This window comes from Prosopis cineraria, unplaced genomic scaffold, assembly GCF_029017545.1.
Source record: "Prosopis cineraria cultivar Desert tree isolate PC_DT_omini unplaced genomic scaffold, ASM2901754v1 PC2, whole genome shotgun sequence".
NCBI classification, from domain to species: domain Eukaryota; kingdom Viridiplantae; phylum Streptophyta; class Magnoliopsida; order Fabales; family Fabaceae; genus Prosopis; species Prosopis cineraria.
Window position 1 is genome coordinate 43,864,139 of NW_026555333.1, and position 14,292 is coordinate 43,878,430.

Here is a 14,292-nt window from a genome sequence, read left to right on the forward strand (position 1 = left end):
GCGGTGACGGACTGGAAAAATTCATCAGAGGGGCAATGTTTAAATTAAATATAAGAATAAAATATATTTTTAATTATTTAACTTTATATAATATTTTAATTTAATTTTTTAATTTTATAAAAAATTCAATTCCATACTCCTAACATTATTAATTTTAAGTAATTATTTTTTATACTAATTATTATTATTTTAAATAAATTAAATTTAATATATCAACATTTGATAATATTTTATCAATTTTTAAAAAGTTAATGTAAAATTTTCTAATGATGCTAAAATTTAAAAATCAAAAAATATTTTATAAAATTAAAAAATTAAAATAAAATTTTATATAAAATTGATGGACTAAAAATATAGTCTAGCCCAAACATAAATATTGATACTTTTTAAGAAAATATAATTATAAATATTAATTAATTTAATATATAGATAAATTATTTAAAAAGTTTAAAAATATATATTAATTTTATTTGTATCATAAATTTATTTTTATGATAAATATAAAAGTAAATAATATATATATATATATATATACTTGATAATTTTAAAGAGGGTATGGGGTAATTATTTTTTGAGGGAGACAATTGTAATTTAAAGGAGGAGCAAGTGTAAATTTAACTAAAAATTAAATGTGATGTTTGCTATTTTACCCCCAAGCGTGGGTACGTCCCTGCCTGCCCGGATGCTTAAATTTGAAGTCATGAAATAGTAACTCTTTTTCGTTCTTTTTTTATTTTTTTTTCCTTTTTTCATTTTTGGAATTTTCTTTGACGGTGTCATTGGCGGATTTGAACTTTTGGTTGTTTCTGCCTTCTGGAGGGTGAAACATTTTAAGAAGAACCCCGCGCTGATCCTATGCTTTTTGGTCAAGAAGGAAAAAGTAAAAAAGAATATATTGGGTCTAATATAAAAAGCATTAGGTAATTTATATATGTGTGTGTGTATGTGTAATATATATATAAATATATATAATGGTGTTACAAAATGAGATAATTATTTTGAAATCTTAAGACTTTACAACTTAGTTTTATTATTGGCAGCTATATTTTTTATATTAACAACTTTACTTTTATTATTAAGAATTTTAGTTTAGATTTTAATAATTATGCTTTTTTTATTTTGTTGAAAGTGAAAAAACTAATTTTGCAAAAAAATCTATATCAAATTAGTCTATAAAGACTTCAAGATAATTACTCCATTTTATGATACTTATTTATCATTTTCTTATTTTACTAGAATTTATTTATTATTCTCCCAAGTAAGAACCTCCTTGTTCAACTAACTTGATTTCTCTATATCTTTTTTCTTGTGTATTCCCTTCGTTTTTTCTCGTCAGGCTTGTACCTTTTTTTCTCTTCATTTCTTATAATATCTTATTTTTTCATTTCATCTTTCATTTTTTTTATTTTCTTCATTGCCTTTTTCTCCTCAGTCTTGCTTTTTATCTTAAATCAAATGACTCTAGATACTATATGAAAATCTTTTTATCAAGTGTGTTTGAAGATTGGTAACTTCATCAAAATAAAAAGTTACTTGATAAAACATATCATAAACTTTATACATATCCCAATTAATTCAAATGAAGTCTCAACTGTTAAATTTTAAAAATTTATAAATTTAGTTCTTTATTTTACAATTTTATTGTGATAAATTTATAATTTATTTTTTAAAGTTTAACATCATTAAAAAATAAATAATTATTTTTATTCTTCAATCATGTTAAAATTTAAAAAATAAATTACAAATTTATTATAATAAAATTATAAAATTAATGAATGAATTTAAGAATTTTTAAAGTTTAATGTTTAGAATCTCATTTTAATCAATTAATTTTTTTAAAAACTTATCTGTCATTCTCTTTTCATGATTTAACTTTTCTAACTACCGTGTGACTTTTTTCTTTAGTGTCGTGGATCGGGAGACTCAGACATTTTGGTTAAAAGAGAAAAAAAGAGAGAAAAGGAAAATTAAACATTATATATTCTTATACGATTTTTCGTTTCTTTTCCCCCAATGAAGTCCTTACACTTGATCAATTGGTCCTTTCATCTAGAATCAATCCACCTTAACCGGAAATCCGACAACAATCATCCAGTCACTGGAGTACCTGCCAATGACAAGGCTGACTCTTTTTTTCAAAGCTTATAAACTTTTTTCTGAAAATAATTTAGGTAAGATTATTGATATGACAAAAGGTGGCTATTGAGTAAAAAATATCAATCAAATGTTTTGATCATAACAAAATTTAAAAAAAAATATTTATTATTTATGCAAATTGAGTATCATGAATCAAGTGATAAAATCTCAAAAAAAAAAAAAAAGAGTATGCATGAAGAATATTTAAAGAAATTATCTCAAGAATAGTACACATGAAGAAATGAAAGTGAGCATGAAAAAAAAGAACAAAGTTGTAACATGCATACTACACTCAAAAGAAAGAAAGAAGAGTCAAGGAAAAAAAATAGAACTGACATAGGTTATATTTATTTTATTCTTCCATTAAATAAATTTATGAAAACTAATTGAGAGCTTAAATATAAACTAAAGTAAAATTGTATCATATAGAAAGTAATAAGCTCATAAGTCCTTTAGTCTTCAAAAGTCTTATCCACTCAAGGACAAGAAATATCCATGCGTATTTGACACATATTTGCATGCACTCATGATTTACATTGCTCCATCCATGCTTTGATTGTAAGTGTCCCACGCATGTTTGGTTATTCCTTGTGCATATAGACAACTTAGGGGATCTCATTCAAACTCGAACTATAACTAAACTTTGCTTGAATTAGAATATCAGAAGTGGAGATATAGCACTGCATGCTAGTTCACACTTAAACATACTTGTATCCACGCTTGATTGGCAGTGTGGAGAAATGTCATAAATAAGCTTATGTAATCTGATTCATGCTTGGATGTTATTTTTGTCCACACTTGATTGATCCTAAGTGGCAGCTTGAAGAGTGTCTCCATGCTTGGATTCTGTTGAGTCCAGGCTTGAATGAATAAAACACTTATTAAACTTCAAGTTTGACTTAGAGTGAACATTAGCACTGAACAAGCTATTCAAGCTTGATTCAGACGTGCCCAACCATGTTTCACACCATAGTGAGGCAAAATGCCTTTGTACACTCATTCACACTTTGATTAGAAGTTAACCGCACATGTTTTAGGCTTATTATGAAGCAACGTGCTTCAACCTTCATCAAACATACTTGAACCAAAATTAGTCCATGCTTGGATCAAGTGAAGTGATATGAGACCTAAAAGGGAAGTTAACTCATCCACACTTGGATCATGCCTGTTCACACGTGAATGAGAGTTTTGACAACATTGAATGCATGTCGTAGAAAAAGTGCTTTATTTGTCTTAGACACTTCAGAACATCTCTAACGGGAAATTGCTATAATCTGTCTCCAATGGTCCAAAAAACATTGTTCTATATATAAGACTTTATTTAAATGAGCGGCTAATAACATTGAATGAGTATTTAATGTCTTGCATTAAATTCTTATTTGTTATTCTATGAAAAAAACTCTCAAGTAGTTTGTCAATTTTCATTGTTTTATATTTGCTCTTTTTTTAGAGTATCTGTTGTGAAAAGCTATCTCATTTAGCTCTTTGAAATGTTATAAACATTTTTCTAAACATGATTCTAATAACTTACTTGCGTAAATAAGTGTGTTGTTGAAAATCAAGACTGATTTTGTCTTGTGGTTTTGTCCTATAATAGCAAATACCTATTAAAGCTTATGTTTGTAGTGAAAAATCTTAAATATGATCTTGAGGGCTGAAAATTGGCCCAATGGTAGGTTAAACTAAGGTAAGTCATTTGTATCTACTATTCTTTTTATTCAAAAATTCATTTCTTACTCACTAATTTATTTGTAAAACTGTTCTAAACTTTGCATCATTCTTCTAGTTGGGAAAAATTTTTAAGAAAATTTTAAGAACATTCAATTTACCCCCCTTAGGTGCTAGCCTGATTCTACACTTATTTCATACTTAAATTAATTTATTGCTAACTAAAAATAATATTATTGAAAAGTATTAATCTCGTTTGAAAATTCATCTATTTTAAATTTGGACTAAATTATTGGTAATATGGCTCCTAAAAATATGCACGGTCAATATAAAATTTGCATAACACACCACTAATGGAAAGCATTAATCTCACTTGAACAATTTAGAATTAATGGTCATTTTCCCCCCTCAAATTTATCTAAAAGGTTACTAGACACCCTAAACTTAATGATGTGTCAATTTCATTCCTCAACATTAAAGTAAAGATTCCCTCTCTCGTCATCCTACCATTTTCTCATTGTATTTTCATTGTTAGAGGCCTCATATTCCATTTTTTATTTTTTTTATTATACAATAAATTTAAAGGTCATTTTTGCCCCTCAACTTCATCCAAAAGATCATTGGGCACCCTAATTATAAACTTAACTATAGGTCAATTCTATCCCTTAATATTAAAAATTTTCTCCTTCATTAATCTGTCATTTTCTCATTGTCTGTTTTATCGTTAGTGGGTCCCACATTATATTTTTTAAATATTTTTATTATAAAATATTTGAGATTAAGATGCCTACTGACCCTTTAGAGTAAGTTGAGGAGCAAAATGACATTTAACCCAATATTTTATAATAAAAAATTTAAAAAAGTGCAATGTGGGCCTACTAATGATGAAGAAACAACGAGTTAATGGCAAGGTGATGAGGGAGAAAATCTTTAATCTTGAAAGATATAATTGATCTATAGTTAAGCCTAGGGTGTCTAATGACCCTTCAGGCAAAATTGAGAAACAAAAATAACTCTTAACTCTATAAAATATTTGAGTTCAAAGTACCCGCTGACCTTTTGAAATAAAATTGAGGGGCAAAAATAACGACAAACCCAATATTTTATAATAAAAAAATCAAAAATGCAATATGGGGCTACTAACGTCTAATGGTGGATAAATGACAAGTTAATGTTAAGTTGATGAGTAAGAGAATTTTTAACATTGAGATATAAATTTGACTCACAGTTAAGTTTAAAATACCCAATGACCCTTCAAGAAAAGTTAAGGGGCAAAAATTACTCTGAACCTAAAAATTTTTATTTTTTATAAAGGGAATTTTCAAATGAGGTTAGACTTTCAAATGATCTGTAGGCACCTTATGTATTTTCAATATTTTATTTTTTAGTTACCAACAATTTATTACAATAGGGCTACAATAAGTGAATTTTCAAATGAGGTTAGTGGTTGGGGTAACAAAATTGTGTGTTTAAAATGTTGGATTAAAGTGTAATTTTATTCTAAAAATATTTGTCAAGGAGCACTAGTTATTCTACATGATTATTTAAAAAATATCATCACTCAATTGTCGAAATCATTGAATTGTCATTTCTGGACTAACGGTCATTGACGTTGACCCATTAACCTAGACTGACAATCAATTAAAATGTTGTCAAAAGTTATGTGTCGACCTTATTTGTTAATGAGGTACTTATCGGTCAAAATAAAATACTCTTAGCATGCACTAATGGCTCAAAACATTATGACGATATATATTTCTTTGTTAGAAAAAAAAAATAAAAACAAGATGAGTGAGTAATGGATGTCACTTGGCTTGTCGACTAAGCATTAGTTGATAAAAGATTTTTTGATAAACAAAGAAAGACAATAAAAGAAATACAACTAACTTACAACGTCAGAAATAAAGTAGCTAATATCTTCAAGGGGCATATAGTGTACATGAAAGAGCACGTTTCGTGAGGCAATTTGCTTTAAAATTGTCTTCTTTTCACACGCAGTCAAGATCAACGGTTCAATCTCGACAAAGTAAATTTTTCCGATGACCATGGTTTGAGGGTGAACATTATTTTAAGAATAAAGTTGGCACAATCTACAATTTTTTTGAGTGAGATGAGAAGAAGAGCTATCCCTGTGAGGAAATTTTTTCTGGTCATGGCCAACAGCCTAAGCAATGTCATTAGGGGTATATTTGGAAATTTTACCATTCTAACAAAATAATGATGACACCATCATTTATGATTTTATTAAGGGAGAATCAGACCGAGGTTTTTTTAATTCAAATTAGATATTAAGTGTCAAATTTTAAGAATTTATAAATTTGAGTTTCATCAATCTTGCAATTTTGTTATAATGAATTTATAACTTGTATTTCAAATTTTAATAGAAAAAATAAATTTGTTTATTTTTCAATCATGTTAAAATTTAAAAAAATAAGTTACAAAATTAAGAGACGAATTTGCACATTTTTAAAGTTTGACATTGGAGATTTCATTTGATCTAATTGGTTCCCTCTTGGGACCCATATATCATTCTCCCATCATCTAAAGATTTTCTAAGAGAATTATTTACAAATAAAGACTAATACAGAATTGTTTGTTGTTAAAATGGTAACAATAGCATTTTTTTTCATCAAATGATGAATTGTTATTGGTCTTTGTCTACGAATAATTTTTTTGGTAAGGTCATTTGATGTATCATTGAAGGAAAAAAAAAACTACCATAAAGGAACGAGAGTAGAAGAGCATAAACAGATGTTCGTTGGGTTGCCACCTTTAACACAAATAATAAAACAATTGTAACTTGCCATTTATCTCCCTTTGCCCCATTTAAGACTTAGAATAGTATAAATAGCTTAGTATCTCTGTGTGCTGGAATCTCAGATTGAAAGTAATAAATAAGAGTTTGTTTTCCATTTAGTTCTTGAGCTATTTTGGCATTAAAGCCGATCCAGAGAATGAGAAAGTGAGGAAATTGAGGGATTACGTAGGAGAAGAAAGAGATTTAAAGGAGGAGTCCTTGACATTTTTATGTTTTGCAATCCAGGCATTTTTTTTCAAGAAACTGACATCACCATTGTGCTCAAGAGGTTTGAAAACATTTTTCCTCTCATCGTCGTACGACGTCTCATGCGCCCTTACACGCCACTTGTCGGAGTCTCATGTGTCTCGCCGCTATTACACGTGCCGCATGCAACATTTGGAGGTTGAAGATGATGACGTCATCTACCACATCATCATTCTGACCAGTCAACAACAAGTCAGCCTAATCAGTGTTCGCCATGTGTCATATTCGCCACATCACCCTGCCCAGTTAGCCCTTTTCTAAATTGCATTTTGACCCCCAAACTTTTAGCATTTCCATTTTGACCCTAAACTTTTTGAAATTCTATTTTAACCCCTAACGTTTTTTAAATACCATTTCAACCCCCAAATCTTTAAAAATTACATTTTTATCCCTTAACTTTTCATAAATTTAATTTTAACCCCCATATTTTTCTAAAATTACACTTTAAGCCCTATACTTTCTAGATTTTTCATTTTACCCCTATACTTTTTAAATTCTCATTACACCCCTATATCCGTACAACCTTTTCATTTTACTCCTATATCTTTATAACATTTCCTATTTGCCCTCAATTACACCATAATTTCCATTTACCCTTTTTCTTTTTCCTAGAAATTCCTTATCCTTGCCTCTATACCTAGCTAAATGCCTCTAAGACGTAGGAATGTGTACGAGGTTAAGATGGAAGAGATGAGATGTAGGACACGAGAGTTGGAAGCTACTGTAAAAATGCAGCGAACTCTGTTAAACAATAATGGAAAAAAACCTATAAGGAGATTCGAGAAGCAGTAGTTCGTCATCCACTGACAATTGTCACCATCCACAACAACAATTTTGTTTTAATGACATTAAGTTAGACATTCCTGAATTCGAGGAAAGACTCCAGCTAGACGAGTTCGTAGACTGGCTTCAAACTATTGAACGAGTATTTGAATATAAGGAGATTTCAGATACACAGAAAGTCAGGATTGTCGCCCTCAACCTCAAGAAACATGCTTCCATTTAGTTGGAAAAACCTCATACAGAAGTGAAAACATGAGAGAAAGTGCAAGTTTGAGACATGGGAAAAAATAAAATGCCATATCACCAGAAAATTTCTACTAAACCATTACCAACAGGATAACTTTCTCTAGCTACAAAATTTTTAATAGAGGTCTTTAACTGTAGAAGAATATACTACAGAATTTGAATAACTCATGATCAAGTGTGACATTCAAGAAAAGGAAGAGCAAATAATAGCCTAGTACCTTACAGGCTTAAACACAAATATCAGCCATCTAGTCCAGCTTTAGTAGTTTTAGACCTTGGATGATGTGATATGTCTAACCATGTGTGTTGAGAAGTAGATTTAACATCCTAGACAATTTAATTTAAGGTTAATGGGTTAATTAAAAATAAATTAGATAATTGAGAGTTAAATTAGATTAAAAGATAATGTACGAAAGGCTAATAGGTTTATTGAACCCTAATTAGTACTTAGAATTAGATTGTAAAAGGTATTGGGCCCAATTAGATAGATAATGTTCAGCATTTGAAATTTTGATCTTTGGTCACAGTCAAAGGTTTATTTGCTGTAGCCAAAACTCAATTTTTAAGCCTTAAGACCCGCATTTCAACTTAAAAAGAGGAGAACTTTGTTAAGGTTTGTTGTGGGTGTCCAATTGAATCTATTTGAAGCTTCTAATCACTTGGGTAAGTGCCTATAGCTTCTTCTCTTCCTCTTTTGTGCATTTTCATCATAGTTTTTGGATAATTCTTTAGGAATCTGAAAATAAGTTGAGTTTGCCTAAACTTATAACTTTAATGGGATTAATGAGAGTTTATTTAAGTGTCTAACCTTTAGGTTGTAATACTATTAATGTTTTAGGATTTCAAAGTGAGGTTTGGAGTAAACCTTATAGCTAATTAGTTGAGCTAGGGGGTTACAAGTTATTAGTAGTGTTGATTAGACTAATGAGAGTCTCAGTAAACTAATAGAATCTAAAAATGAATTTCATTATGGGTAGATGACCATAATGAAATTTTTGAGTTTAGACTTTCATTAGAGTTAATTAAAGATAATTAGTCATTAATGACTATTGATGTGTTTGATTGTAAATTGACTTTTGTTGGTGCTATTGAGCTTATTGGAGGCTCCATTTAATATTCACGGGTACTCTTGATTAGTAAACCAATAGTTAAGGTAACCAAAAATTTAAGTATAGTATATTATTGTGTTTGCATTTATACTTTAAGCATTATTATAGATGGCTTGAAATGAACTTATAGAAGAATATGTTGATTTTGAACTATTACCCAAATATGAACATGACTCATTGTGATGAAGTGTTTGGTGATTATATTTATATAGATGCTATGTGATATTGTAACATGAGATGTTAAGTCTAAATTGCCTATAAGATGAATGTGTTAGCATGATGAATGATTGTAACTTATTATATTCGAAGAGTTGTGAAAAGCATCCATATTTATGATGAAATGCTTGTTGGTTATGTTTATGTAGATGTTATATGGTATTTTAAGTATGAATTATGGCCCTGAATTGTCTATAAGTTGATTATATAATGATTGATTGTAAACCATGATGCGGCATGGACAGTGATAAGCATACAAGTTCTAGTTAATTATGAGGATAATGAACTACTATGATATGCATGAGTTTAGATTTGCATATGTTGATTGAACTTGTATGATCATAATGGGTAGGATATAGTATAGGGATTATGATAGAAAATTCACGTGACGTAGCCTTTACTGAGTTTGTGCATAGTGATCGGCATACTTTATTACTATATGTGCTTAGTATTACTAACAACCTATGGGTGCGGCATGGGTCGGGCATGATGCTTAGTCTCACTGATCCTAGATCGGATGGTGTGGGTCAAGCACTTATGACACCTTAAAATTCAAGTAGGGGAAATCTATAGTTCGAGAGTGAGTGTGAGAGCTTTTGGTTGAGTGACCCATCACAATTAGAGAGTGAGGCTAATCTAGTCATATGGGCTAGACCTATATGAGATAATAGTCTATGAATTTGATTAGATGATATAAGGAGTGTTATAAGGTGGTTGCATTTGATCGTGCAAACCACATTATAAAGATGTATTATGAATAATGTTAGTTTCTCTTATGTAATATTAAATGTTTAATTATCGTAATTGCCATACTTTAATATGTTTGATTAAATGACTTGGTTACTAAGATGTTTATCTCACTCTCATTGTTTAATATTTACAGGCGAGGATAAGTTAAGAGTAAAGGCGAGGCCTGTAAAGCTAAAGACTGAGTAATCAATTATAATATCTTTAGTTTTATCTTTTATGTGTGATTTGAATATAATATTTTCCAACAAGGGGTCTTTTATATTGACTTATATTTATTTGAAGTCCACTTACATTTGTAACCTTAAACATTGAAATTTAGTTATTTTTGGATTGTTTTAGCCATAGCAGGGTCCAAATCCTAATCTGCCTATGGTAGTGTAGCAAGATAGTTTGAACAAGTATATTTTGACCAATTAAATGAGTTTTACATGTTTTAGGTGATTGTTTAGCTTGAATGTAAATAATTACATTTTTACCCCCTCGATATGTGCTTTATAGTAGTTGGGTGGTCAATTCTTATATTAAGAGTTGTTTGATAATTATGACTATTTGGACAAGTGTATTAAGACTTATTGAGTGTAGTTTAAGCCTTTGCGTGGGCTAATGGCTTATGGTTTGAGATTTGGACACTTGCTTGATGGTTTAAAGGCAAAAATGTGAAATTGTGGTCCTAGTGTTTAAATTCTTCATCTTATATTGGATTGACATGAAACCAAAATCATTAGCTAGATTATGAAATTGTTGATGTGTGGGCACTTGAATTACCTTAATCAGAGATCTGAGTCAAAAGTTATGTGCGTTGGAAATTAATGGTTGGTAACTATCATGATAAGTGCTATCATATATTTGGCCACGGCTTATGGATCATTGGCCACAGCCAAAAGAGTGGCTAAGACCATTTGGCTACAACCAAATCTTCTCTGAATGTGTCTACCATGACTGAATGTGCTATAGCTGTGGCTAAGTGCCTCTGTTAAACAAAAGTAACTCTTTTGTCCTTATTTTGACTTGTTTTTGACTCTAAATGTTTCTCATGCTTTCTAAATGCCTTTTACTTTGATTTATAATGGTTAATTGACATTCTAAACTTGATTTTGATATTAAATGATTTATAAAATTTTATCTGTATAAGGTTTCCTTACTTAACCTTGTAAGTTTTCAAACAGTTAAGGTTAATCCTTTTATGCCATGACATCTTTTGTTATTAAATTAGTTATAAATATTATGGTAGCTCTATCTTAAGGTTAAGTGCATGCTAATAATGTGTTTAAAAATTGGAGGTTTTACAGCAAACGCCTAAGAGATCCTCTTTCCAGCCTTCTTCCTCTAGGGGTTATCCAGAAGCTCGTAAGGCAAAATTTCAATAGACTAACTCCTCAAGAAATCTGCAATCTAGCATTATGCACAAACCATCATCAAATGCTGCCAAGGAATCTGGCTCTAAAGCAATCAAATGCTTTAAATGCTAAGAATTTGGCTACATTACTGCGAATTATCCTGCCACCATTAGGGAAGGGCAAGTGTATGAAGCACCTGAAAAAGATGAGGAGGAGATCAAGTTTTATGGAAACTAATCTAGTATATGATGAGGAGGTCATGCTTGCAGATTAGAGAGAAGCATTAGTGCTTAGACGAAGTTTGCATACAACTGTAGTCAAAGAACCTTGGCTACAACGTAACATTTTTCACACTCGTTGCACGACCCAAGAAAAATTTTGTAATGTCATCATTGATAATAGAAGCTATAAAAATGCAGTATCTAACTACATGGTAGAGAAATTAAAGTTGCCAACACAAGATCATCCGCAACCTTACAAACTTTACTGGCTCAACAAGGGAAATGAGGTAAAAGTTTCTAAACAATGTCTTATGACCTTTTCTATTAGGAACTAATATTGTAATGAAGTTTTATGTGATGGCTACCTTCTCTTGGGGAGGCTATGACAATATAATTGACATGCTATGCACAACGGGCGTGCAAACACTTACTCTTTTATTAAAGATGGTGTCAAGTTCACACTAGTGCCTTTACCGCCCAGCAAGATTAGCCAATTTTCAAGGGAATCTAGTACCTCTAAGCAATTAATGTCTTTGATGACTAAGGAAGAATTTAAGGTGACAAAGTTTGAAGCCTAAATGATGAGCTTTATTCTGGTGTTTGAGGTGAACGATGAGTCTACCAACTTACCAGGAGCCATTCCATTACTGTTTGAATTTCTAGATGTAATATTTGATGAGATACCGCCAGGGTTGCCTCTTATGCAAGACATATAGCATGCCATTAATCTTATTCTAGGAGCAGTAATTCCTAACTAGCCTACCTATAAGATGAGTCCCCAAGAACATGTCGAAGTCTAACAATAAGTTGAAGAATTGTTGAAGAATGGGTTGGTTCAAGAAAGTACCAACCTTTATGCTGTACCTATTCTTCTCGTACCTAAGAAGGATGGGAGTTAGAGAATGTGCATTGACTGCCAACCTATCAACAAGATCATTATTAAGTATCGATTTTTGATACCTCAACTTAATGATATGCTAGACTAGTTGCATGGTGCTACTATCATAGTGGATACCACTAAATCATAATTTAGCTAGGAGATGAGTGGAAGACCACTTTTAAGATTAGAGATAGCTTGTAGGAGTGAAATGTGATGCCTTTTGGGTTAACAAATGCCCCTAGCATATTTATGCGCCTGATGAATCAAGTATTGAGACCTTTTATTGGCAAATTTATTATTATGTACTTTGATGATATTGTCATTTATAGCAAGATCACTTGCTGCAAGTTTTGCAAGCAGTGTGAGAACAGAAGTTTTATGCTAATCTCAAGAAATGCACCTTCCTTACCAGTGAAGTTGTGCTCTTTAGATACATTATTAATGCAGAGGGTGTTTGAGATAATCCAAGCAAAGTTACAGCCATTAATAGTTAGCCAATTCCAATATCTATTTAGGAGGTTCGAAGCTTCCACGGATTAACTTCTTTCTATAGGAGATTCATCTGTAATTTTAGCTCTATTGCTATACTACTAATAGATTGCATCGAATGAGAAAAATTTTAATAGACAGAGTAAGCTTAGAAAAGCTTTAAGGAGCTTAAGAAGAAGTTGACCGAAGCTCTAGTTCTAGCTCTTTTTAATTTTGATCAAGTATTTAAAGTTAGCCGTGATGCTTCTAACACCGGTATTGGTGTTGTTTAAAGTCAGGAGGGATATCCCATCACTTTTTTCAGTGAGAAGCTCAATAATGCTAAGCTTAAATATTCTATCTATGTATGACAAAGAGTTTTATGCCGTTGTCTAAACTCTCTAACATTGGAGTGACTATCTCTTGAACAGAGAGTTCATTCTCTTTTCTGATCATGAGGTAGTCAAGTATTTAAATTCTCAGTAAAAGATCAACTGTAGACATGCCCATTAGAGTAAACTCTTACAGTCTTATCCATTCCTTACTAAGCATAAGACTGAAACTTTGAACTCCATATCTAATGCTCTTAGACATTGACATGTGCTGTTCATAACAATGCAGACCAAAGTTGTTAGGTTTAACCTTGTTAAAGAGTTGTATTAGGATGATCCTAATTTTTTAGGAGTATAGGAAGCAACTGCAAATCAACCTTTCCACCAATTCTACAGACATTACAGGTTTTTATTTCGAGGCAAAGCCTTGTGTATTCCACAAGGCTCCTTGAGAAAAGCCATAATTTAGGAAACACATAACGGTGGATTAGTTAGACATTTTAGATAGGATAAAATAATTGACCTAGTGAAGGAGAACTTTTATTGGCCTTGACTTGAATAGGATGTCAACAAACATATATAGGGATGCAGAATTTGCCACTTGGCTAAATCCAAAGGTCAGAATACAGGGTTATACATGCCTTTACTAATTCTAGAAGCACCTTGGGAAGATATGAGCATGCATTTTTTTTTTCTAGGTTTACCACGGGCTTAGAGGTAAAAAGATTTTGTCATAGTAGCTATGGATCATTTCTAAAAAATGACCTATTTCATTCCATGCTAGAAGACCAATGATGTTGTCTAAGTAGCAGATTTGTACTTTAAGGAGATTGTTTGTCTTCATGGCATTTCCAAGACTATCACTTCTAATCGTGATGTGAAGTTTCTCAGCCACCTTTAGTAGACGCCATGGAAGAAGATAAGAACTAAGCTCTAGTTTAGTAATGCTAGTCATCCCCAAACAGACAATCAAACTAAAGCTGTAAACATATTCTTGGTAGTCTTCTTTGCAGTTTCATAGGGAAGAATTTAAGCAGTGGGATCTCATTCTTGCTTAAGTTAAATTTGCCTACAATAACTCA